The sequence below is a fragment of the Anolis sagrei genome, chromosome Y, assembly GCF_037176765.1.
Source record: "Anolis sagrei isolate rAnoSag1 chromosome Y, rAnoSag1.mat, whole genome shotgun sequence".
Classification (NCBI taxonomy): Eukaryota; Metazoa; Chordata; class Lepidosauria; order Squamata; family Dactyloidae; genus Anolis; species Anolis sagrei.
This window is the reverse complement of record NC_090035.1, coordinates 79,816,709-79,838,690: the sequence shown is the minus strand read 5'-3', so window position 1 is coordinate 79,838,690 and position 21,982 is coordinate 79,816,709. Positions and strand designations below refer to the sequence as shown.

General features: G+C 45.6%; 5 non-coding genes and 3 pseudogenes across 5 annotated transcripts; all 8 read left to right on the top strand.

The window, feature by feature from the left end:
- The first annotated feature begins 527 nt into the window (after positions 1 to 527).
- Positions 528 to 646, top strand: LOC137095770 (5S ribosomal RNA). Its single transcript, XR_010908907.1, has one exon. It is a non-coding gene; the product is annotated as a 5S ribosomal RNA (ribosomal RNA).
- A 2-nt stretch (positions 647 to 648) lies between these two features.
- Positions 649 to 767, top strand: LOC137095765 (5S ribosomal RNA; annotated as a pseudogene).
- Positions 768 to 769: 2 nt separating this feature from the next.
- LOC137095769 (5S ribosomal RNA) lies at positions 770 to 888 on the top strand. The gene has a single exon (XR_010908906.1). It is a non-coding gene; the product is annotated as a 5S ribosomal RNA (ribosomal RNA).
- Positions 889 to 969: 81 nt separating this feature from the next.
- Positions 970 to 1,088, top strand: LOC137095764 (5S ribosomal RNA; annotated as a pseudogene).
- A 174-nt stretch (positions 1,089 to 1,262) lies between these two features.
- On the top strand, positions 1,263 to 1,381 carry LOC137095731 (5S ribosomal RNA). The gene has a single exon (XR_010908892.1). It is a non-coding gene; the product is annotated as a 5S ribosomal RNA (ribosomal RNA).
- A 2-nt stretch (positions 1,382 to 1,383) lies between these two features.
- Positions 1,384 to 1,502, top strand: LOC137095760 (5S ribosomal RNA). Its single transcript, XR_010908905.1, has one exon. It is a non-coding gene; the product is annotated as a 5S ribosomal RNA (ribosomal RNA).
- Positions 1,503 to 1,504: 2 nt separating this feature from the next.
- On the top strand, positions 1,505 to 1,623 carry LOC137095754 (5S ribosomal RNA; annotated as a pseudogene).
- A 436-nt stretch (positions 1,624 to 2,059) lies between these two features.
- Positions 2,060 to 2,178, top strand: LOC137095771 (5S ribosomal RNA). Its single transcript, XR_010908908.1, has one exon. It is a non-coding gene; the product is annotated as a 5S ribosomal RNA (ribosomal RNA).
- The last annotated feature ends 19,804 nt before the right edge of the window (positions 2,179 to 21,982 follow it).

The window sequence follows — 21,982 nt, the reverse complement described above, 5'->3', positions numbered from 1 at the left end:
AAAATACTGGCAGTGTGTGTGTGTGTGTGTGAGAGAGAGAGAGAGAGAGAGAATGGCAAAGGATGATGGGAGTTGTAGTCCCCCTCTATCCACCCATAGGCCTGGCACACGTATCCATCATGACCAATGTAAAATACTGGCAGGGTGTGTATGTGTGTGTGTGAGAGAGAGAATGGCAAAGGATGATGGGAATTGTAGTCCGCTTCTATCCACAAAGCAATACAAATCCCACCAATGATGGATCTGGACTAAACTTGGCACTCAGACCCATCATGATCCAACTTGAAGAAATTGTTGGGCTTCGGAGGGTGGACTGATAGGGGATGATGGGAGTTGGAGTCCCCACACACCCACAGAGCAATGTGAATCCTACCAATGATGGGTCTGGACTAAACTTGACACACAGACTCATCATGGCCAAGGTAAAATATTGTTGGGGTTTAGCATTGGGGAATTAACCCAGAATGATGGGAGTTGTAGCACAGCCAAATCCAGAGAGCCTGGGAATACCAGGTGCTGTAGGCTAAGCCTACGGCCATACCACCCTGAACATGCCCAATCCCATCTGATCTCGGAAGCTAAGCAGGGTCAGGCCTGGTTAGTACTTGGATGGGAGACCACCTGAGAATACCGGGTGATGTAGGCTAAGCCTACAGCCATACCACCCTGAACACACCCGATCTCATCTGATCTTGGAAGCTTAGCAGGGTCGAGTCTGGTTAGTACTTGGATGGGAGATTGTCTGGGAAAACCGGGTGATGTAGGCGAAGCCTACAGCCATACCACCCTGAACACACCCGATCTTGTCTGATCTTGGAAGCTAAGCAGGGTTGAGCCTGGTTAGTACTTGGATGGGAGGCCGCCTGGGAATACCAGGTGCTGTGGGCTAATCCTACAGCCATACCAGGGTCAGGCCTGGTTAGTACTTGGATGGGAGACCACCTGAGAATACCGGGTGATGTAGGCTAAGCCTACAGCCATACCACCCTGAACACACCCGATCTCATCTGATCTTGGAAGCTTAGCAGGGTCGAGTCTGGTTAGTACTTGGATGGGAGATTGTCTGGGAAAACCGGGTGATGTAGGCGAAGCCTACAGCTATACCACCCTAAACACACCCAAAACATATACACACAATACATATACACCCATCCCATACATATACATATCCAATCTCGTCTGATCTCAGAAGCTAAGCAGGGTCAGGCCTGGTTAGTGCTTGGATGGGAGACCACCTGGGAATACCGGGTGATGTAGGCTAAGCCTACAGCCATACCACCCTGAACACACCCGATCTCGTCTGATCTTGGAAGCTAAGCAGGGTCAAGCCTGGTTAGTACTTGGATGGGAGACCGCCTGGGAATACCAGGTGCTGTAGGCTAAGCCTACGGCCATACCACCCTGAACACACCCAATCCCGTCTGATCTTGGAAGCTAAGCAGGGTCAGGCCTGGTTAGTACTTGGATGGGAGACCACCTGAGAATACCGAGTGATGTAGGCTAAGCCTACAGCCATACCACCCTGAACATGCCCAATCCCGTCTGATCTCGGAAGCTAAGCAGGGTCAAGCCTGGTTAATACTTGGATGGGAGACCACCTGGGAATACCGGGTGCTGTGGGCTAAGCCTAAGGCCATACCACACTGAACATGCCCAATCCCGTCTGATCTCGGAAGCTAAGCAGGGTCAGGCCTGGTTACAGGCATGTAGCCGGGGGGGGGGGGGGGCTCGGGGGGCTTCAGCCCCCCCCGAAATTCTCATGGTGGTTTGCGAAAAGCCCTTACTGGTGCATTATTTAAACTGTTATGTTTATTAATATCATGATTTGATCACCATTCTCAATATATCCCATATGTATGGGGGTATTGGGGTAATGATACAAAAGGTTTGCTAGGTTAGACCCTCTTTCACTCAGACTCAGCCCCCCCCGAAACTCAGCCCCCCCCGAAACCCCCCCTGAAAATTCCCCCCCCCCCCCGAAACGAAATCCTGGCTACGGGCCTGCCTGGTTAGTACTTGGATGGGAGACCACCTGGGAATACCGGGTGCTGTAGGCTAAGCCTATGGCCATACCACCCTAAACACACCCAATCCCGTCTGATCTCGGAAGCTAAGCAGGGTCGAGCCTGGTTAGTACTTGGATGGGAGACCGCCTGGGAATACTGGGTGCTGTGGGCTACCACCAAGGTCATGTGGCCTGCATGACTGCATGGAGCGCCATTACCTTCCTGCCGGAGCGGTTCCTATTGATCTACTCACATTTGCATATTTTCGAACTGCTAGGTTGGCAGAAGCTGGGGCTGACAGCAGCAACTCACGCCATTCCCTGGATTCGAACCTGCAACCTTTCAATCAACAAGCTCAGCAGCTCAGTGCTTTAACCCACTGCACTACCGGGGGCTCCATATATATACATACATATACATACACACACACACATACATACATCCTATATTTGCCCATATTGCAGATGTCTGCCGTGTGTGTGTGTGTGTGTGTGCCTTCCTTCGCCTCCTTCCCATGCCCTGAGATCCAGCCTCTCTAAGCCCTCAAGGATGGTATTTTGAACCACTTCCACCATCTATCTTTCAGAAAAAGGGGGATCTTCAAAGGCAAGCGCAAAGAGGCCTCTTTAAGCCTGCCCTCCAGCGATGGCTTCTGCAGTGGGAAAGCTTCTCTCCGCATCCAAGATGTGTGTGCATTCGCTCCCTTGGAAACTTTGCTCTCTTTTTCAATATTTTGGGTGGAAAGGGAAAAGCTCCGGGCTGGTATGATAGGGGAGGGCAATTTGCATTTATAACAGCGCTAAGTGAGAGCCGTGGTTTGAGCGCTGAGCAAACTCTCCAGGAGACTTGGGTTCAAATCCCCGCCCAGGCGTAGAAACCCACTGGGGGATCCTTGAGAGGACAGATTTGCAAAGATATAAACATGAGTCTCACTTCCCTTCTGGGTTATCAATGTCATTTCCTAATTGGTTCTATCATAAAAACACGTGGAAAGTGTATTAAACTGCACAAAACTTTATTTCTGCAGCATATTTAGCAATAGTTTTTCAATGGGTGGTGCATCAATTCTCAACTGATTCAACATAGTTTGTACCACGGATGACGTCGAGCATGCTCTCCCCCCCCCCCCCCAACAAGAGATGGTGACTTATAGTTCTGCAAAGGACAAAGGTACCAGACTGCACAATAGGGGTTAAGTCTTGGTCAATTTGCCAAGGCCTTAACAACAATGAGGACCCCATGAAACTTTGGGAATAGCTAGGGGTCTCTGCTTCTCTCGGGAGCTGTAGTTTTCCAAGGACGGGGAGCAAAGCTTGTTTCCAGAGACACCAGGTCCATTTGGGCCCCTCAAGAACTCCTGCCAGGACCTTTGTGCAACACCCTTGCGTTTTAGCCACCCCCTATGGACACTCTTTCCCCCCACATGGACAAACCTTATGAAATCTTGCCTTTTATGAACTTTAGATGTATGAAATGTGTTTTCTGATTTATTTGTGTGGCAGAAGCCTTTCCCCTTTTCCTCTGCCCTTTGTTTCCCCTATATACATGAAGAAACTCCACCAAAGGGATTACAAAGCCCCAAACATTCCAGGATTTTTTTTATCCACAACTTCCTTTTGCATGAACAATAGCCTGGGCAGCTGGTGGCCCTCGGAGGAATTGCCCAGCCCTCAGCTTGCCCCTTTGGCAGAAATCTTAATCATATTTCCTCCTGAAGAACAAAAGGTCCTCGAAAAAACCTTTTGCCTTCGCTCTGATTAACTCAGCTATCTCCACCAAGAAACAATCACCCCAGTCTACACATGTAGATTCATTCCACCCAAAGCACAATAGATCAGGCTGACTTGAGATTTCCCCTTTGTCTCGCCGGCCACATGGCATTATTTTTTTCACATTCATTCATAGATTCCTTTGTGTCCTTTCATCCTGCCTCCCTCTTTTCTGATTTGCTATCGCCGCTAGATGGCAGAAGCCTCCCCATTGGACCCTGCGGACCACTGGAGCTTCCTGATTGGTCCGGAGGCGCCGGGGGCGGGAGGGCCACCTCCCAGCTGTTCGCCCATTGTCCAATCGCAGTAGAGGGTGGCAGGGAGGCTGGGGCGGGAAGTTTGAACTCTGCAACTTTGAAAACTCTATATAAATGGCTGTAACAAATGTATTTCTTTATGCTTGCATGTGAATGATCACTGCAATTGCATCCGCTTCAGCCGAATCGCTAATAAACCTCGGTGCCACTTCTTCGCCTTGGCAAAAGTTTCATTTCAATTATTAATATTAATAAAATTGCTGGAATCAGGCTTCTCTGACGGCTCGCCAAGGTCATGGGCCCTCTTTGGTGCGGTCCTAGGGGTCTCTTTTACTGGGGAGACCCTCCTAAAGTCCGTATTGACTTCACGGAAACAAAGTTTCTGGAACAGAAAAACTACTTCCTAAGTAAGGACGGCACAACAAAACAGGAAATAACACTTTCAAACCAGGCGTAGAAGAATGTTTACAAATTTTGTTACATGTTGTTGTTATTGTTGTTGTCATCAGGTTGCATTGTTGAAATACAGGGTACTGCACAATTAAACAGGAAAGAACACTTCAAACCAGGAACAGAAAACCGTTCAAATTTTGTTACATGTTGTTGTCGTTATTGTCAGTAGGTTGCACTGTTGAAATACAAGGTACTTCAACAACAAACCTGCACAATTAAACAGGAAATAGCACTTTCAAACCAGGAACAGAAGAATGTTCAAATTTTGGTACTTGTTGTTGTTATTGTTGTCATCAGGTTGCATTGTTGAAATACAGGGTACTGCACAATTAAACAGGAAAGAACACTTCCAAACCAGGAATAGAAAAATGTTCAAATTTTGTTACATGTTGTTGTTGTTGTTGTTGTTGTCGTCATTGGGTTGAATTGTTGAAATACAGGGTACTTCAACAACAAACTTGTACAAATAAACAGGAAATAACACTTCCAAACCAGGAATAGAAAAATGTTCAAATTTTGTTACATGTTGTTGTTGTTGTTGTTGTTGTTGTTGTTGTCATTGTCATTAGGTTGAATTGTTGAAATACAGGGTACTTCAACAACAAACCTGCACTTTGAATGAAATATTCCTGCTTCTTGACAGAATGGGGTTGGGCTGGATGGCCCATGAGGTCTCTTCCAACTCTATGATTCTGATTCTGTGAATATAAATATTGTAAATAAATTATAAATAACTAGCCAACCCCTGCCACACTGTGGCCCACTCTGGTGGTCATGGGGGTTCTGTGTGGGAGGTTTGGCCCAATTCTATCGTTGGTGGTGTTCAGAATGCTCTGTGATTGTAGGTGAACTACAATTCCCAGCAACTACAACTCCCAAATGTCAAGATTCTATTTTCCCCAAAACTCTACCAGTGTTCACATTTGGGCATATTGAGTATTCGTGTAGAGTTTAGTCCAGATCCATCATTGTTTGAGTCCACAGTGCTCTCTGGATGTAAGTGAATTACAACTCCAAAACCAAAGGACACTGCCCACCAAACCCTTCCAGTATTTTCTGTTGGTCATAGGATAACTGTGTGCCAAGTTTGGTTCCATTCCATCGTTGGTGGGGTTCAGAATACTCTTTGATTGTAGGTGAACTATAAATCCCAGCAACTACAACTCCCAAATGTCAACATTCTATTTTCCCCAAACTCCACCAGGGTTCACATTTGGGCATATTGAGTATTTGTGTAGAGTTTGGTCCAGATCCATCATTTTTTGAGTCCACAGTGCTCTCTGGATGTAAGTGAACTACAACTCCAAAACCAAAGGACACTGCTCACCAAACCCTTCCAGTATTTCTGTTGGTCATGGGAGAACTGTGTGCCAAGTTTGGTTCCATTCCATCGTTGGTGGGGTTCAGAATACTCTTTGATTGTAGGTGAACTATAAATCCCAGCAACTACAACTCCCAAATGTCAACATTCTATTTTCCCCAAACTCCACCAGGGTTCACATTTGGGCATATTGAGTATTTGTGTAGAGTTTGGTCCAGATCCATCATTTTTTGAGTCCACAGTGCTCTCTGGATGTAAGTGAACTACAACTCCAAAACCAAAGGACACTGCTCACCAAACCCTTCCAGTATTTCTGTTGGTCATGGGAGAACTGTGTGCCAAGTTTGGTTCCATTCCATCGTTGGTGGGGTTCAGAATACTCTTTGATTGTAGGTGAACTATAAATCCCAGCAACTACAACTCCCAAATGTCAAGATTCTATTTTCCCCAAAACTCCACCAGTGTTCACATTTGGGCATATTGAGTATTTGTGTAGAGTTTGGTCCAGATCCATCATTGTTTGAGTCCACAGTGCTCTCTGGATGTAGGTGAACTACAACTCCAAATCCCAGCAACTACAACTCCCAAATGACAAAATCATAATTTTTTGAGTGAGGGTCACTCCTTGTGTTGTGAGACGTTTTGTTGCCAAATTTGGTGTGATTTCGTTCATTGGTTCTTTCGTTTTTAAGGTACTCATTATGCGCAGAGCATTTATATATAGATTGATGCAGCCTAGAATTGCATTGGCTTTTTTTGCTGCCCTATCACATTCTTGGCTCACGTTCAACTTGTAGTCCATGAGGACTCTGGGAATGGGCTGTTTCCAAGCCTGGGAATTGTGCCTTCCTTGTCCTCATTTACCACAATGTGTAAATAATACACCATGTCTAAATTGAATAAATGAAAGCCTGAATACCTGGGCCAGGTGTGTGTGTGGCTTTGCTGGATTGGATTGAAGGGACCCGCTTTGCTTCTGGGGCTCATGCGTTCGCGTGACAATCCCAAATGATAAAAACCAGCCTGACCTTTGGAAGTCCTCCTTTCTCTCTCTCCAGCAATTATCGCACGGTACATTGCAATGCGGTATTTAATAAACACAGCCGATCCGGTGCCGTGTTCATTAAAAGGGCGACCGCAGAGCGGCAATTGCAGGTGGAGGAAGGATATGGAGAGAGGGAGAAAGAGAGGAGATGCTGCAACGGAGGGGCCGACAAGGGTCGATCCGTATCTGGGTTTCTATCCCTCGTCCCTTGGGATACGCTCTTAGCATGTTCCTTCTGCTCATCCAAAACCATAAGGGAAAGGCCAAAGATAAGAGAGAAAACAGCTGCATCTACAATGCAGAATGAATGCAGTTTGACACCACTTGAATTGTAGGTCAGAGCACTGTCCAAAGTGACTCCCAGGTATTTGGGTGCGCTGCAATGCTCCAGTGGGATTCCTTCCCAGGTAATAATCCTCAGAGCTCGGGATGCTTGTCTGTTTTTAAGGTGAAAAGCACATGTCTGTGTTTTAGATGGATTAGGGATCAGTTGGTTTTCCCTGTAATAGGCAGTAAGAGCACATAGAGCTTCGGAGAGCTTCTTTTCAACCATCTCAAAGCTCCCTGCTTGAGCGGTGATGGCACGATCATCAGCATAGATGAAACTCTCCGTCCCTTCTGGCAGTGGCTGGTCATTTGTGTAGATGTTGAACATGGATGGGGCAAGCACGCTCCCCTGAGGCAGGCCGTTCTTCTGCTTCCGCCATCTGCTTCTCTGGCCCTGGAACTCAACAAAAAAGCTCCAGAGACACTCACTGGAACTAGGGCTGGGCGGTTTCGTTTCGTTAATTCGTAATTCGTTAATAATTTGTTAATTTTTTCAATTACAAAACGATAACGAACCATTCTGGAGCAATTTTTTAAAAAAACAAATTTTTAAACACGTTTTGTAAATGCTTCGTATTTCGTTATTGTATTCGTTTCGTTATTGTTCTGAGGTCGTTTCGTTATTATTTCCGCATGTCTGGGGCAAGTTTTTTGTTTAATTAGTGAAAAAAAATTATAATATCACACCAACAGTCAAGAACAGAGGGAGAGGGAAGCTTCAGAAGTTTTTGGAGGTTTTTTAGCGTATTTCGCGGTCGCGTCCGCCATTAACGAATCAATTCGTTATTGTTTCGGAAATCGATTCGTTAATGTTTTGTAATTTTTTTCACATTTACGAAATTTCGCAAATATCGAACTTTTTAAAAGGAAAATTTTGTAATTATTTTAAATAACGAAATGCAAACCCCCCCAAAAAACGAATCGATTTTAGAAACAAATTTTTCCGTTGTTACCCAGGCCTAGCTGGAACACCTCAGCAAGCGAGAGTCCAAAAGTGGCAGGCCCAAACCCAGCACCTCAATCCGTGGGTGATACCAGATGAGCGACTCCTCCCTGGGCACACAGCAGACTGGGTGACTTGGAAGGCGCTGAACAGACTGCGCTCTGGCACCACGAGATGCAGAGCCAACATCAAGAAATGGGGCTACAGGGTAGAATCCTCGGCATGCGAGTGCGGAGAAGAGCAAACCACTGACCACCTGCTGCAATGCAACCTGAGCCCTGCCACATGCACAAGGGAGGACCTTCTTGCGGCAACACCAGAGGCGCTCCAAGTGGTCACATACTGGTCAAAGGACATCTAATCAACTACTAAGTTTGCAAAATCTGTTTGTTTGTTTTGTTCTGTTCTGTTAGAAATGTAATACAATGGTATGGTTGCTGATGACACGATAAATAAATACCACTTGAATTGCCCTGGCTGTAGGCTGTAGGATCCTGGGAGCTGCAGTTTTACAAGGCCTGCAGGCTTCTCTGCCAAAGAGTGCGCACCAAACTGCGACTCCCAGGATTTCATAATAAACATGTAACATAGAATTGCACCAGAGAACCTAGGGAGGGAATGCTTTGTTGGGCACGGATAAATGAAACCGTGGATAATAGCCAACTCAACCAAAATTAACCACTTCCAAAGGACAGAGACGGGAAGACATAGAGCAGTGTTTCTCAACCTGGGGGTCGGGACCCCTGGGGGGGTCGCGAGGGGTTTTTGGAGAGGTCGCCAAAGACCATCAAAATACACAGTATTTTCTGCTGGTCATGGGAGCTCTAGGGTCTCTTTTGGGAATCTATGATTCAACAGACTGGATGGCCATCGTTTGGGAGAGAGCAGGTTGTATTTTCCTTTATGGCTGAAGGAGGTTGGACTGGATGGCCTTTATAGTGTCTTTTGGGATTTTATGATTCAAAGATTAGATGGCCTCCATGATGACATGATGGCAACGGTCCTGGACAGCAGTGGCTCCCAAAGTGACCCATTTAAGGTGGAATCAGGTATCAAACAGGGATGATGTGTTATTGCCCCAACCTTATTTTCCATCTTCATCGCTATGATACTTCATCTTGTTGATGGGAAGCTTCCCACCGGAATGGAAATCATCTATCGGACAGATGGCAAGCTGTTTAACCTCAGCAGACTGAAAGCCAAAACCAAGGTCACAACAACATAGAACTCCAGTATGCTGATGACAACATCGTCTGTGCACATTCAGAAGAAGACCTACAAGCCACTCTAAACACCTTTGCTGAAGCATACGAGAAGCTCGGCCTGTCACTGAACATCGAGAAAACCAAAGTCCTCTTCCAGCAGTCACCAGGCAATCCCTCTCCAGTGCCAGAGATACAGCATAATGGTGTAACATTAGAAAACATTGACAATTTCCACACCCTTGGCAGCCATCTCTCCACAAAAGTCAACATTGACTCTGAAATACAACACCGCCTGAGCTCTGCGAGTGCAGCATTTTTCTGAATGAAGCAGAGAGTGTTTGAGGACCGGGACATCCGTAGAGAGACCAAGGTGCTTGTTTATAAAGCTATTGTCCTCCCAACCCTGCTGTATGCCTGCAAAACGTGGACTGTCTACAGACGTCACATGCAACTCCTGGAACGATTCCATCAGTGCTGCCTCCGGAAAATCCTGCAAATCTCTTGGGAAGACAAGCAGACAAATGTCAGCGTGCTCGAAGAAGCAAAGACAACCAGCACTGAAGAGATGGTCCTCCGCCATCAACTGCGCTGGGCTGGCCACATTGTCCAGATGCCCGACCACCATCTTCCAAAGCAGTTGCTCTACTCCCAACTCAAGAATGGAAAATGGAATGTTGGTGGGCAGGAAAAGAGATTGAAAGATGGGTTCAAAGCCAACCTTAAAAACTATGGCATAGACACTGAGAACTGGGAAGGCCTGGCCCTTGAGTTCTCCAGCTGGAGGTCAGCTGTGACCAGCAGTGCTGCAGAATTTGAAGAGGCACGAATGGAGGGCGAAAGGGAGAAGCGTGCCAAGAGGAAGGCGCGTCAAGCCAACCCCGACCGGGACCACCTTCCACCTGGAAACCAATGCCTCACTGTGGGAGAAGATGCAGGTCAAGAAGAGGGCTCCACAGTCACCTGTGGACCCACCGCCAGGACACTGATCTTGGCAGACTATCCTACTCAGACAACGAGGGATCACCTAAGTAAGTAAGATGGCCATCTGTAGGGAAGGATCAAATTGTATCTTCCTTTATGGCCTAAGTGGGTTGTACTGGATGGCCTTTGTGGTCTCTTTTGGGATTGTATGATTCAACAAAGACTAGGTGGCCATCTGTGGGGAGGGATCGGATTGTGTTTCTCTGTTTTACAGAAGGGGGTTGGACTAGATGTCCTTTATGGTCTCTTTGGGGATTCTGTGATTCAACAAAGACTAGATAGCTATCTGTCAAGAGGGATCGGATTATATCTTCCTTTATGGCTGAAGGGGGTTGGACTGGATGGCCTTTATGGTCTCTTTTGGGATTATATGATTCAACAAAGACTAGGTGGCCATCTGTCAGGAGGAATCGGATTGTGTTTCTCTGTTTTACAGAAGGGGGTTGGACTGCATGTCCTTTGTGGTCTCTTTTGGGATTCTGTGATTCAACAAAGACTAGATAGCTATCTGTCAAGAGGGATCAGATTATATCTTCCTTTATGGCTGAAGGGGGTTGGACTAGATGGCCTTTGAGGTCTTTTTTGGGATTATATGATTCAACAAATACTAGATGGCCATCTGTTGGGAGGGATCAGATTGTATCTTCCTTTATGGCCAAAGGGAGTTGGACTGGATGGCTTTTATGGCCACTTTTGGGATTCCATGATTCAACAAAGACGAGGTGACCATCTGTCGGGAGGGATCAGATTGTGTTTCCCTGTTTGACAGAAGGGGGTTGGACTAGATGTCCCTCAGGGTCTAGGAATCTACGATTTCTAGGTCATCTTAATCTGGGGAGAGAACAATACAAGGGAATGTTCTTAAAAATGTCTCTCGCAGTGATAATGATTTGTTCCTGGGCGCAGGGAAGAAATCACCGAGGATTGACGTCTCTCCGGCAAAGTCGGACCCTTGGTCTTGAGCGAGAATCACCGCAGGCGCCTGATGCTGACCCACTTGGCTGCCTTTTTCTCTTCTCGCACGGAGGACTCCAATCGCCTCGGTTGCCCGAAGAGCCCCGCACGACTCCAATAAAAGTGGCACCTGTCTCAAGCACCTATTCTCTGGCAGGAGATTGCTTTGGAAAGGCCCATTCTCTGCCGCCGAAGTCTTTTCGCCACCCGTTGCATCCCACAATGGCCTCAAAAGGCCAAGAGGTGAGAGACAGCTCTTTTGATGGAGAGTCTATTACAGAGAGAGAGAAAGAAAGGAATTGTCCATCAATGTTATCAAGGGCTTCAAAGCGGCGACAGCAAAGACGGCGCTTTGTGAAAAGGCTGGTTATGTCCCTTGTGGCTCAATAGATCTAAAGGATGCCTATGTGCACATTGCTATGCGCAGTTGCCGAGGCTTGGGCCAAGGTACGGCATCCTGCCTGTCTTGATCCAAGGAAACCTGTCACTCATAAGGAAATGCACAGGTACAATTGGTTTGGAAACCTGAAGAATCTTAGTTGGATACCTGAGGAATCTTAGTTGACCACACGTTGAACATGGACCAACAATGTGACGCAGCGGCTAAAAAGGCCAACACAATTCCAGGCTGCATTAATAGGTGGCACAGTGGGTTAAAGCACTGAGCTGCTGAGCTTGTTGATCGAAAGGTCGCAGGTTCGATTCCGGGGAGCGGCGTGAGCTTCCGCTGTCAGCCCTAGCTTCTGTCAACCTAGCAGTTCGAAAACATGCAAATGTGAGTAGATCAATAGGTACCGCTCCGGCGGGAAGGTAACAGCGCTCCATGCAGTCATGCCGGCCACATGACCGTGGAGGTGTCTATGGACAACACTGGCTCTTCGGCTTAGAAATGGAGATGAGCATCACACCCCAGACATGACTGGACTTAATGTCAGGGGACTACCTTTACCCTTTTTTTAGTCTCAAGATAAGAGGGAAGTCATAGTCCCACACTATCCTGCTCTGGTCAGAATAGAAGCTGGTTGGCCATCTGTTGGGAAGGTTTTGATGCTCCTGCTTGACAGAAGAGGTCAGACTGGATGGCCTTTGGGGATCCCTTTCAACAATAGTGGAATACGCTGTCAACATGTCTCCTTTGGATGTTTGAAAGCAGAAACTGGATGGCCATCTGTCAGGAAGCTTTTGAGGGTCTCTTCCTGCATGGAGAAGAGGTCAGACTGGATGGCCTTTGGGGATCCCTTTCAATACTAGTGGAATATGCTGTCAACATGTCCAACTGAGTCTCCTTCTTTGGATGTTTTTAAGCAGAAACTGGATGGCCATCTGTTGGGAAGCTTTTGAGGGTCTCTTCCTGCATGGAGAAGAGGTCAGACTGGATGGCCTTTGGGAATCCCTTTCAACAATAGTGGAATACGCTGTCAACATGTCTCCTTCTTTGGATGTTTGAAAGCAGAAACTGGATGGCCATCTGTCAGGAAGCTTTTGAGGGTCTCTTCCTGCATGGAGAAGAGGTCAGACTGGATGGCCTTTGGGGATCCCTTCCAACACTAGTGGAATATGCTGTCGGCATGTCCAACTGAGTCCTCCTTTGGATGTTTTTAAGTAGAAGATGGATGGCCATCTGTTGGAAAGGTTTTGAGGGTCTCTTCCTACATGGAGAAGAGGTCAGACTGGATGGCCTTTGGGGATCCCTTTCAATGCTAGTGAAATATGCTGTCAACATGTCCAACTGAGTCTACTTCTTTGGATGTTTTTAGGCAGAAACTGGATGGCCATCTGTTAGGAAGCTTTTGAGGGTCTCTTCCTACATGGAGAGGAGATCAGACTGGATGGCCTTTGGGGATCCCTTTCAATACTAGTGGAATATGCTGTCAACATGTCCAACTGAGTCTCCTTCTTTGGATGTTTTTAAGCAGAAACTGGATGGCCATCTGTTGGGAAGCTTTTGAGGGCCTCTTCCTATATGGAGGTCAGTCTGGATGGCCTTTGGGGATACCTTCCAACGCAAGTGGGAAGAATGGCAGGATAGAAATGGATGTAATAATAATAATAATAATAATAATAATAGTAATAATAATGACTGGGAATGTGTTGAAGTCTCTTTCTCTGAAGGTGCTTCTTGACAGAATGGGGTTGTAGCTGGATGGACATCTGTTGGGAGAGATTGGATGGTGCCTTCCTGCCTGGAAGTAGGGGTTGAACTGGATGGTCTTTGGGGATCCCTTTCAACACTAGTGGAATATGCTGTCGGCATGTCCAACAGAGTCTCCTTCTTTGGATGTTTTTTAAGCAGAAGCTGGATGGTCATCTGTCGGGAATCTTTTGAGGGCCTCTTCCTGCATAGAGGTCAGACTGGATGGCCTTTTGAGATACTTTCCAACTCAAGTGGAATACAGAAAGCCTGGGAATGTGTTGAGGTCTCCTTCTCTGAAGGTGCTTCTTGACAGAATGGGGTTGGAATGGATGGCCCATGAGGTCTCTTCCTACTCTATGATTCTATGAGGCTGGATGGCCATCTATTGGGAGGGATTGGATGGTGCCTTCCTGCCTGTAAGTAGGGGTTGAACTGGATGGCCTTTGGGGATCTTTTCCTACCCAAGTGGAATATAAACTGTCTGGGAATATGTTGAGGTCTCCTTCTCTGAAGGTGCTCCTTGGGGTTGGAATGGAGGTCCATGAGGTCTCTTCCAACTCTTATGTGGCTGGATGGTCATCTGTTGGGAGGGATTGGATGGTGCCCTCCTGCCTGTAAGTAGGGGTTGAACTGGATGGCCTTTGGGGATCTTTTCCAACCCAAGTGGAATATAAACTGTCTGGGAATGTGTTGAGGTCTCCTTCTCTGAAGATGCTCCTTGGGGTTGGAATGGAGGCCCATGAAGTCTCTTCCATCTCTTATGTGGCTGGATGGCCATCTGTTGGGAGGGATTAGATAGTGCCTTCCTGTCTGGAAGTAGGGGGGTTGGACTGGATGGCCTTTGCGGATCCTTTCCAACCCAAGTGGAATACAGACAGCCTGGGAATGTGCTGAGGTCTCCTTCTCTGAAGGTGCTCCTTGGGGTTGGAATGGAGGTCCATGAGGTCTGTTCCAACTCTTATGTGGCTGGATGGTCATCTGTTGGGAGGGATTGGATAGTGCCTTCCTGTCTGGAAGTAGGGGGTTGGACTGGATGGCCTTTGAGGATCCTTTGCAACCCAAGTGGAATATAGATTGTTTGGGAATGTGTTGAAGTCTCCTCTGAAGGTGCTTCTTGGCAAAATGGGGTTGGAATGGATGACCCATGAGGTCTCTTCCAACTCTTATGTGGCTGGATGGTCATCTGTTGGGAGGGATTGGATAGTGCCTTCCTGTCTGGAAGTAGGGGGTTGGACTGGATGGCCTTTGGGGATCTTTTCCAACCCAAGTGGAATATAAACTGTCTGGGAATGTGTTGAGGTCTCCTTCTCTGAAGGTGCTTCTTGGCAGAATGGGGTTGGAATGGAGGCCCATGACGTCTCTTCCATCTCTTATGTGGCTGGATGGCCATCTGTTGGGAGGGATTGGATGGTACCTTCCTGCCTGGAAGTAGGGAGTTGGACGGGATGGCCTTTGGGGATCCCTTCCAACCCAAGTGGAATACAGAAATGTCTGGAAGTAGGGGTTGGACTGGATGGCCTTTGGGGATCCTTTCCAACCAAAGTGGAATAGAGACTGCCTGGGAATGTGTTGAGGTCTCCTTCTCTGAAGGTGCTTCTTGGGAGAATGGGGTTGGAATGGATGGCCCACGAGGTCTCTTCCAACTCTATGATTCTATGAGGCTGGATGTCTATCTGTTGGGAGGGATTGGATGGTGCCTTCCTGCCTGGAAGTAGGGGGTTGGACTGGATGGCCTTTGAGGATCCCTTCCAATCCAAGTGGAATACAGAAATATCTGGAAGTAGGGGTTGGACTGAATGGCCTTCGGGGATCCTTTCCAACCCAAGTGGAATAGAGACTGCCTGGGAATGTGTTGAGGTCTCCTTCTCTGAAGGTGCTCCTTGGGGTTGGAATGGAGGTCCTTGAGGTCTCTTCCAACTCTTATGTGGCTGGATGGCCATCTGTTGGGAGGGATTGGATGGTGCCTTCCTGCCTGAAAGTAGGGGGTTGAAGGATGGCCTTTGCCTCCTCAAACCATTCAGCATTGCACCAACCAAGCCCACCCCAAAAGTCCCAACATCAGCCAATTTCTCCTCCTGGTTCTCCCCCAAAAGCAAAGCCAAGAGCAGAAACCCCGGAGAGCTTTGCAAGTGGCGCATCAATATTCCCGCCACATCCCTGAGCGTATTTTAGGTCACCTTTAAACAGGCTGCTACATTCATGCTCGCTCGAGCGCTGATCCTAAAAATACATTTTTCTCCCACAAATAAATTGATGAAGGGTTTCCTTTTTTTGAAAAAAAGAAGAAAAGTGTGTGTGTGTGTGTTATGCAACGTCTCCTTCTCGAAGCCAAGATGTCTTTGAATGCTTCCCCATCAACACCATCAAAAACCATTAAGCTCAGTGACAATAGGAGAAGAAGAAAGACAGCCTAACGGGAAGCGACGTGCAGAGAAAGAGCGAATTGCATCTACACTGCAAAATTATTGCAGTTTGATACCACTTTAACAACTCTAGTTCAATATTTTGGAATCCTAGGAGTTGTAGTTTGATGAGGCACCAGCAGAGAATGAAACCCATATTAAATTCCAACACCCATATTTATTTATCGTGTCAGAAGCAAATTGAGGATACAGTTACGAGGGTTGAATGAAAAGTAATGCCTCCACCTTCGTTACTTGGGTTTGGGTGGGAATATTTTAATAATTCAAACGCAGAAATAATCCTTAGAATGTGCTCTTTAAATACCACTATTTACTTTTCCACATACTATATATACTTGAGTATAAGCCGACCGCCTACGGTGAGGTGGATCTGTAATTGGTTAAGTGGACGAACACAGAGAGTGCTCACTAATGCTTCCTCTTCATCTTGGAAAGAAGTGGCAAGTGGAGTGCCGCAGGGTTCCGTCCTGGGCCCGGTCCTGTTCAACATCTTTATTAATGACTTAGATGAAGGGCCAGAAGGCAGGATCATCAAGTTTGCAGACGACACCAAATTGGGAGGGATAGCCAATAGTCCAGAGGACAGGAGCAGAATTCAAAACGATCTTGACAGATTAGAGAGATGATGGGCCAAAACTAACAAAATGAAGTTCAACAGTGACAAATGCAAGATACTCCACTTTGGCAGAAAAAATGAAATGCAAAGATACAGAATGGGGGACGCCTGGCTCGAGAGCAGTACGTGTGAAAAAGATATTGGAGTCCTTGTGGACAACAAGTTAAACATGAGCCAACAATGTGATGTGGCGGCAAAAAAAGCCAATGGGATTTTGGCCTGCATCAATAGGAGCATAGTGTCTAGATCTAAGGAAGTCATGCTACCCCTCTATTCTGCTTTGGTTAGACCACACCTGGAATATTGTGTCCAATTCTGGGCACCACAATTCAAGAGAGATATTGACAAGCTGGAATGTGTCCAGAGGAGGGCGACTAAAATGATCAAGGGTCTGGAGAACGAGCCCTATGAGGAGCGGCTTAGGGAACTGGGCATGTTTAGCCTGAAGAAGAGAAGGCTGAGAGGAGATATGATAGCCATGTATAAATATGTGAGAGGAAGCCACAGGGAGGAGGGAGCAAGCTTGTTTTCTGCTTCCTTGGAGACTAGGACGCGGAACAATGGCTTCAAACTACAAGAGAGGAGATTCCATCTGAACACGAGGAAGAACTTCCTGACTGTGAGAGCCGTTCAGCAGTGGAACTCTCTGCCCCGGAGTGTGGTGGAGGCTCCTTCTTTGGAAGCTTTTAAGCAGAGGCTGGGTGGCCATCTGTCAGGGGTGATTTGAATGCAATATTCCTGCTTCTTGGCAGAATGGGGTTGGACTGGATGGCCCAGGAGGTCTCTTCCAACTCTAGGATTCTATGATTCTATGACCCGAATATAAGCCGAGACACCAAATTTTGCCACAAAAAACTGGGAAAATGGATTGACTCAAGTATAAGCCGAGGGGGGGGGGGGGGGGGGGCTAATGCAGCAACTACTGATACATTTCAAAATAAAAATATATAGCAATAAAATTACACTAATTGAGGCATAAGTAGGTTAAATGTTTTTGAATATTTACATAAAACTGTAATTTAAGTTAGGATTGCCCAGCTCTGATTAAATCATTATTCTAACCTTCATCTATGTAAATATGCATATGTATCCTTCCAAAAATAGTAGAGTAAAATAATAAATATACTAATAACAATAATAAAGTAAAATAATCAATGCAATAATAATAATAGAGTAACATGATAAGTGTAATAATAACAATAGAGTAAAATAACAAATGTAATAAAAACATTAATATTAGAGTAAAATAGAGTAAAATAACAAATGTAATAAAAACAATAATATTAACAGAGTAAAATAATAAATATACTAATAACAATAATGAAGCAAAATAATTAATGCAATAATAAGAATAGAGTAACATGATAAGTAATAATAATAATAAATAGAGTAAAATAACAGATGTAATAAAAACAATAATATTAGCAGAGTAAAATAATAAATATACTACTAATAAAGTAAAATAATTAATGCAATAATAATAATAATAATAGAGTAACATGATAAGTGTAATAATAACAATAAATAGAGTAAAATAACAAATGTAATAAAACAATAATATTAACAGAGTAAAATAATAAATATACTAATAACAATAATAAAGTAAAATAATACATGCTATAATAATAATAATAATAATAATAATAATAATAATAATAGAGTAACATGATAAGTGAAATAATAACAATAAATAGAGTATTTTTCCCAGTTTTTTGTGGTAAAATTTGGTGTCTCGGCTCATTTTTGGGTCGGCTTATACTTGAGTATATATGGTATGTGGAAAAGTGGATAGTGGTAGTTAAAGAGCACATTCTAAGGATTATTTCTGCATTTGATTTATTTAAATATTCCCATCCAAACCCAAGTAACAAAGGTGGAGGCGTTACTTTTCATTCAACCCTCATATTATAATAAACCTTTATCTCAACACTAGCAAAGCTTAAAATGCCCTCGTGCTTCACGTGTGAGATAAATTGGGAAATTGGAAGGAACCACAACTTGTTTTATTGGCTAACCTGGGGAAGAGCCTGGGAGCAGTCAAATACATTTGGTTGCATAAATAACACGGCGGAATATCGGATTTTAAGGTAAATATATGATGCGTGCTCATTTGATGCCAAAACTAATTCAGGTATCTGTGGCGAGGAATAATCTGAGAAGACAATGAAGGTGATGGGAACGGAGAAGATTAAGCCGAAGGCGTTTGAAGAATATCAGGACCAATTTACTGTATGTGATGTGTTTGTATTGATAGCGTATGGATGGTTTGCTCGTAGATTTATTTATTGTGTAATGAATTTTTTAACAACAATGTGTTGTCGAAGGCTTTCATGGCCAGAATCACTGGGTTACTGTGAGTTTTCTGTACTCTATGGCTGTATTCCAGTAGCATTCTCTCCTTATGTTTCACCTGCATCTGTGGATGACATCTTCAAAGCTTCTGTTGGCAGAATCAAGTGGAGTGTTTATATACCATTGAAATAATGTCCAGGGGGAGAGAAAGAACCCCCGATTAATTGAAGCAAGTGTGAATGTTGCAATTAGCAAGCTTGAATAGCATTGAGTAGCCATGAAATTTGCAAAGTCAACCAGTGAGGGTATCTCTGCACAGCGGAGATAACAGATGTTATCTCTCTCAAACAGATGATGCCTCCAGGCAACAGATGCCAGGCTACCGCTGTGCAGAGATACCCTCACTGGTTGACTTTGCAAATTTCATAGCTACTCAATGCTATTCAAGCTTGCTAATTGCAACATTCACACTTGCTTCAATTAATCGGGGGTTCTTTCTCTCCCCCTGGACATTATTTCAATGGTATATAAACACTCCACTTGATTCTGCCAACAGAAGCTTTGAAGATGTCATCCACAGATGCAGGTGAAACATAAGGAGAGAATGCTACTGGAATACAGCCATAGAGTACAGAAAACTCACAGTAACCCAGTGATTCTGGCTATGAAAGCCTTCTACAACGCAATCGAGGTCAGTTAACACCTCCCAGACAGAGGATGCCTCCAGGCAACAGAGGCCAGGCTACTTCCATGCAGATACCCTCACTGATTGACTTTGCAGTTTCATGGCTACTCAATCCTATTCAAGCTTGCTAACTGCAACATTCACACTTGTTTTAAACAGACCAAGGGTTCTTTCTCCTACGTTGGACATTAATCCATAGGTATATATACACTACACTTGCCAACCTTCCAGCAGAAGCTCTGAAGATGTTAGCCACAGGCGCAGGCAAAATGTCAGGAGGGAATGCTACTAGAACATGGCCAGACAGCCCCCAAAAAATTCACCGCAGCCCAGTTATTCCAGCCATGAAAGCCTTCGACAACACAATCAAGGTCAGTTAACACCTCCCAAACAGAGGATGCCTCCAGAGACCAGGATACTTCCATGCAGATTCCCTCACTGATTGACTTTGCAGTTTCATGGCTACTCAATGCTATTCAAGCTTGCTCATTGTAACGTTCACACTTGCTTTAAACAAACCAAGGGTTCTTTCTCCTACGCTGGACATTAATCCACAGGTATAGATATACTACACTTACATAACTTACAACAGAAGCTCTGAATATGTTAGCCACAGACGCAGGCAAAACGTCAGGATGGAATGCTACTAGAACATGGCCAGACAGCCCCCCAAAAATTCACAGCAGCCCAGTGATTCAGGCCATGAAAGCCTTTGACAACACAATCAAGGGCCAGTTAACACCTGCCAAACAAAGGATGACTCCAGGCAACAGAGGCCAGGTTACTTCCATGCAGATACCCTCACTGATTGACTTTGCAGCTTCACGGCTACTCAATGCTATTCAAGCTTGCTAATTGCAACATCCACACTTGCTTTAAACAAACTAAGGGTTCTTTCTCCTACGCTGGACATTAATCCACAGGTATAGATACACTACACTTGCCAAACTTCCAACAGAAGCTCTGAAGATGTCAGCCACAGGTGTAGGTGAAATGTCAGGAGGGAATGCTTCTGGAACATGGCCATGCAGCCCGAAAAACTCATAGCAACCCAGTGATTCCGGCCATGAATGCCTTTGACAACACAAAATACACTCCACTCGCCTCATTTCCAACAGATCTCTGAACAAACCTCTGAGGATGCTTGCCACAGATGCAGGTGAAACATCAGGAGAGAATGCTTCTGGAACATGACCATGCAGCCCGAAAAAATCACAGTAACCCAGTGATTCCGGCCATGAATGCCTTCGACAACACAAAATATACTCCACTCGCCTCATTTCCAACAGACCTCTGAACAAATCTCTGAGGATGCTTGCCACAGATGCAGGTGGAATATCAGGAGAGAATGCTTCTGGAACATGGCCATGCAGCCCAAAACACTCACAGCAACCCAGTGATTCTGGCCATGAAAAGTCTTCACCAACACAAAATACACTCCACTTGCCTCATTTCCAACAGACCTCCATCCGAGAATGCTCTAGGCCAAACTTTTTAAACACTCGCCTCATTTCCAACAGACCTCTGAACAAACCTCTGAGGATGCATGCCACAGATGCAGGTGAAATGTCAGGAGGGAATGCTTCTGGAACATGGCCATGCAGCCCAAAACACTCACAGCGAGCCTGACTATGAAAGCCTTCGACAACACAAAATGCACTCCACTTGCCTCATTTCCAACAGACCTCTGAACAAACCTCTGAGGGTACTTGCTACAGATGCAGGCGTAGTCAGGAGAGTATGCTTCCGGAACATGGGCATGCAGCCTGAAAAATTCACAGCAACCTAGTGATTCTGGCCATGAATGCCTTCGCCAATACAAAATACACTCCACTCGCCTCATTTCCAACAGACCTCTGAACAAACCTCTGAGGATGCTTGCCACAGATGCAGGTGAAACACTAGGAGATAATGCTTTTGGAACATGGCCATGCAGCTCAAGAAACTCACAGCAACCCAGTGATTCTGGCCATGAATGTCTTCGACAACACAAAATGCACTCCACTTGCCTCATTTCCAACAGACCTGAACAAACCTCTGAGGATGCTTGCCACAGATGCAGGTGAAACGTCAGGAGGAACATGGCCATGCAGCCCAAAAAAGTCACAGCAACCCAGTGATTCTGGCCATGAAAGCCTTCGACAACACAAAATACACTCCACTCGCCTCATTTCCAACAGACCTCTGAATAAACCTCTGAGCATGCATGCTACAGATGCAGGTGAGACATCAGGAGAGAATGCTTCTGGAACATGGCCATGCAGCCCAAAACACTCACAGCAACCCAGTGATTCCGGCCATGAAAGCCTTCAAAAACACAAAATATACTCCACTTGCCTCATTTCCAACAGACCTCCGAACCAACCTCTGAGGATGCCTGCCACAGATGCAGGTGGAACATCAGGAGAGAATGCTTCTGGAACATGGCCATGCAGCCAAAACACAGCAACCCAGTGATTCCAGCTATGAAAGCCTTTGACAACACAAAATACACTCCACTTGCCTCATTTCCAACAGACCTCTGAACCAATCTCTGAAGATGCTTGCCACAGATACAGGTGAAACGTCAGG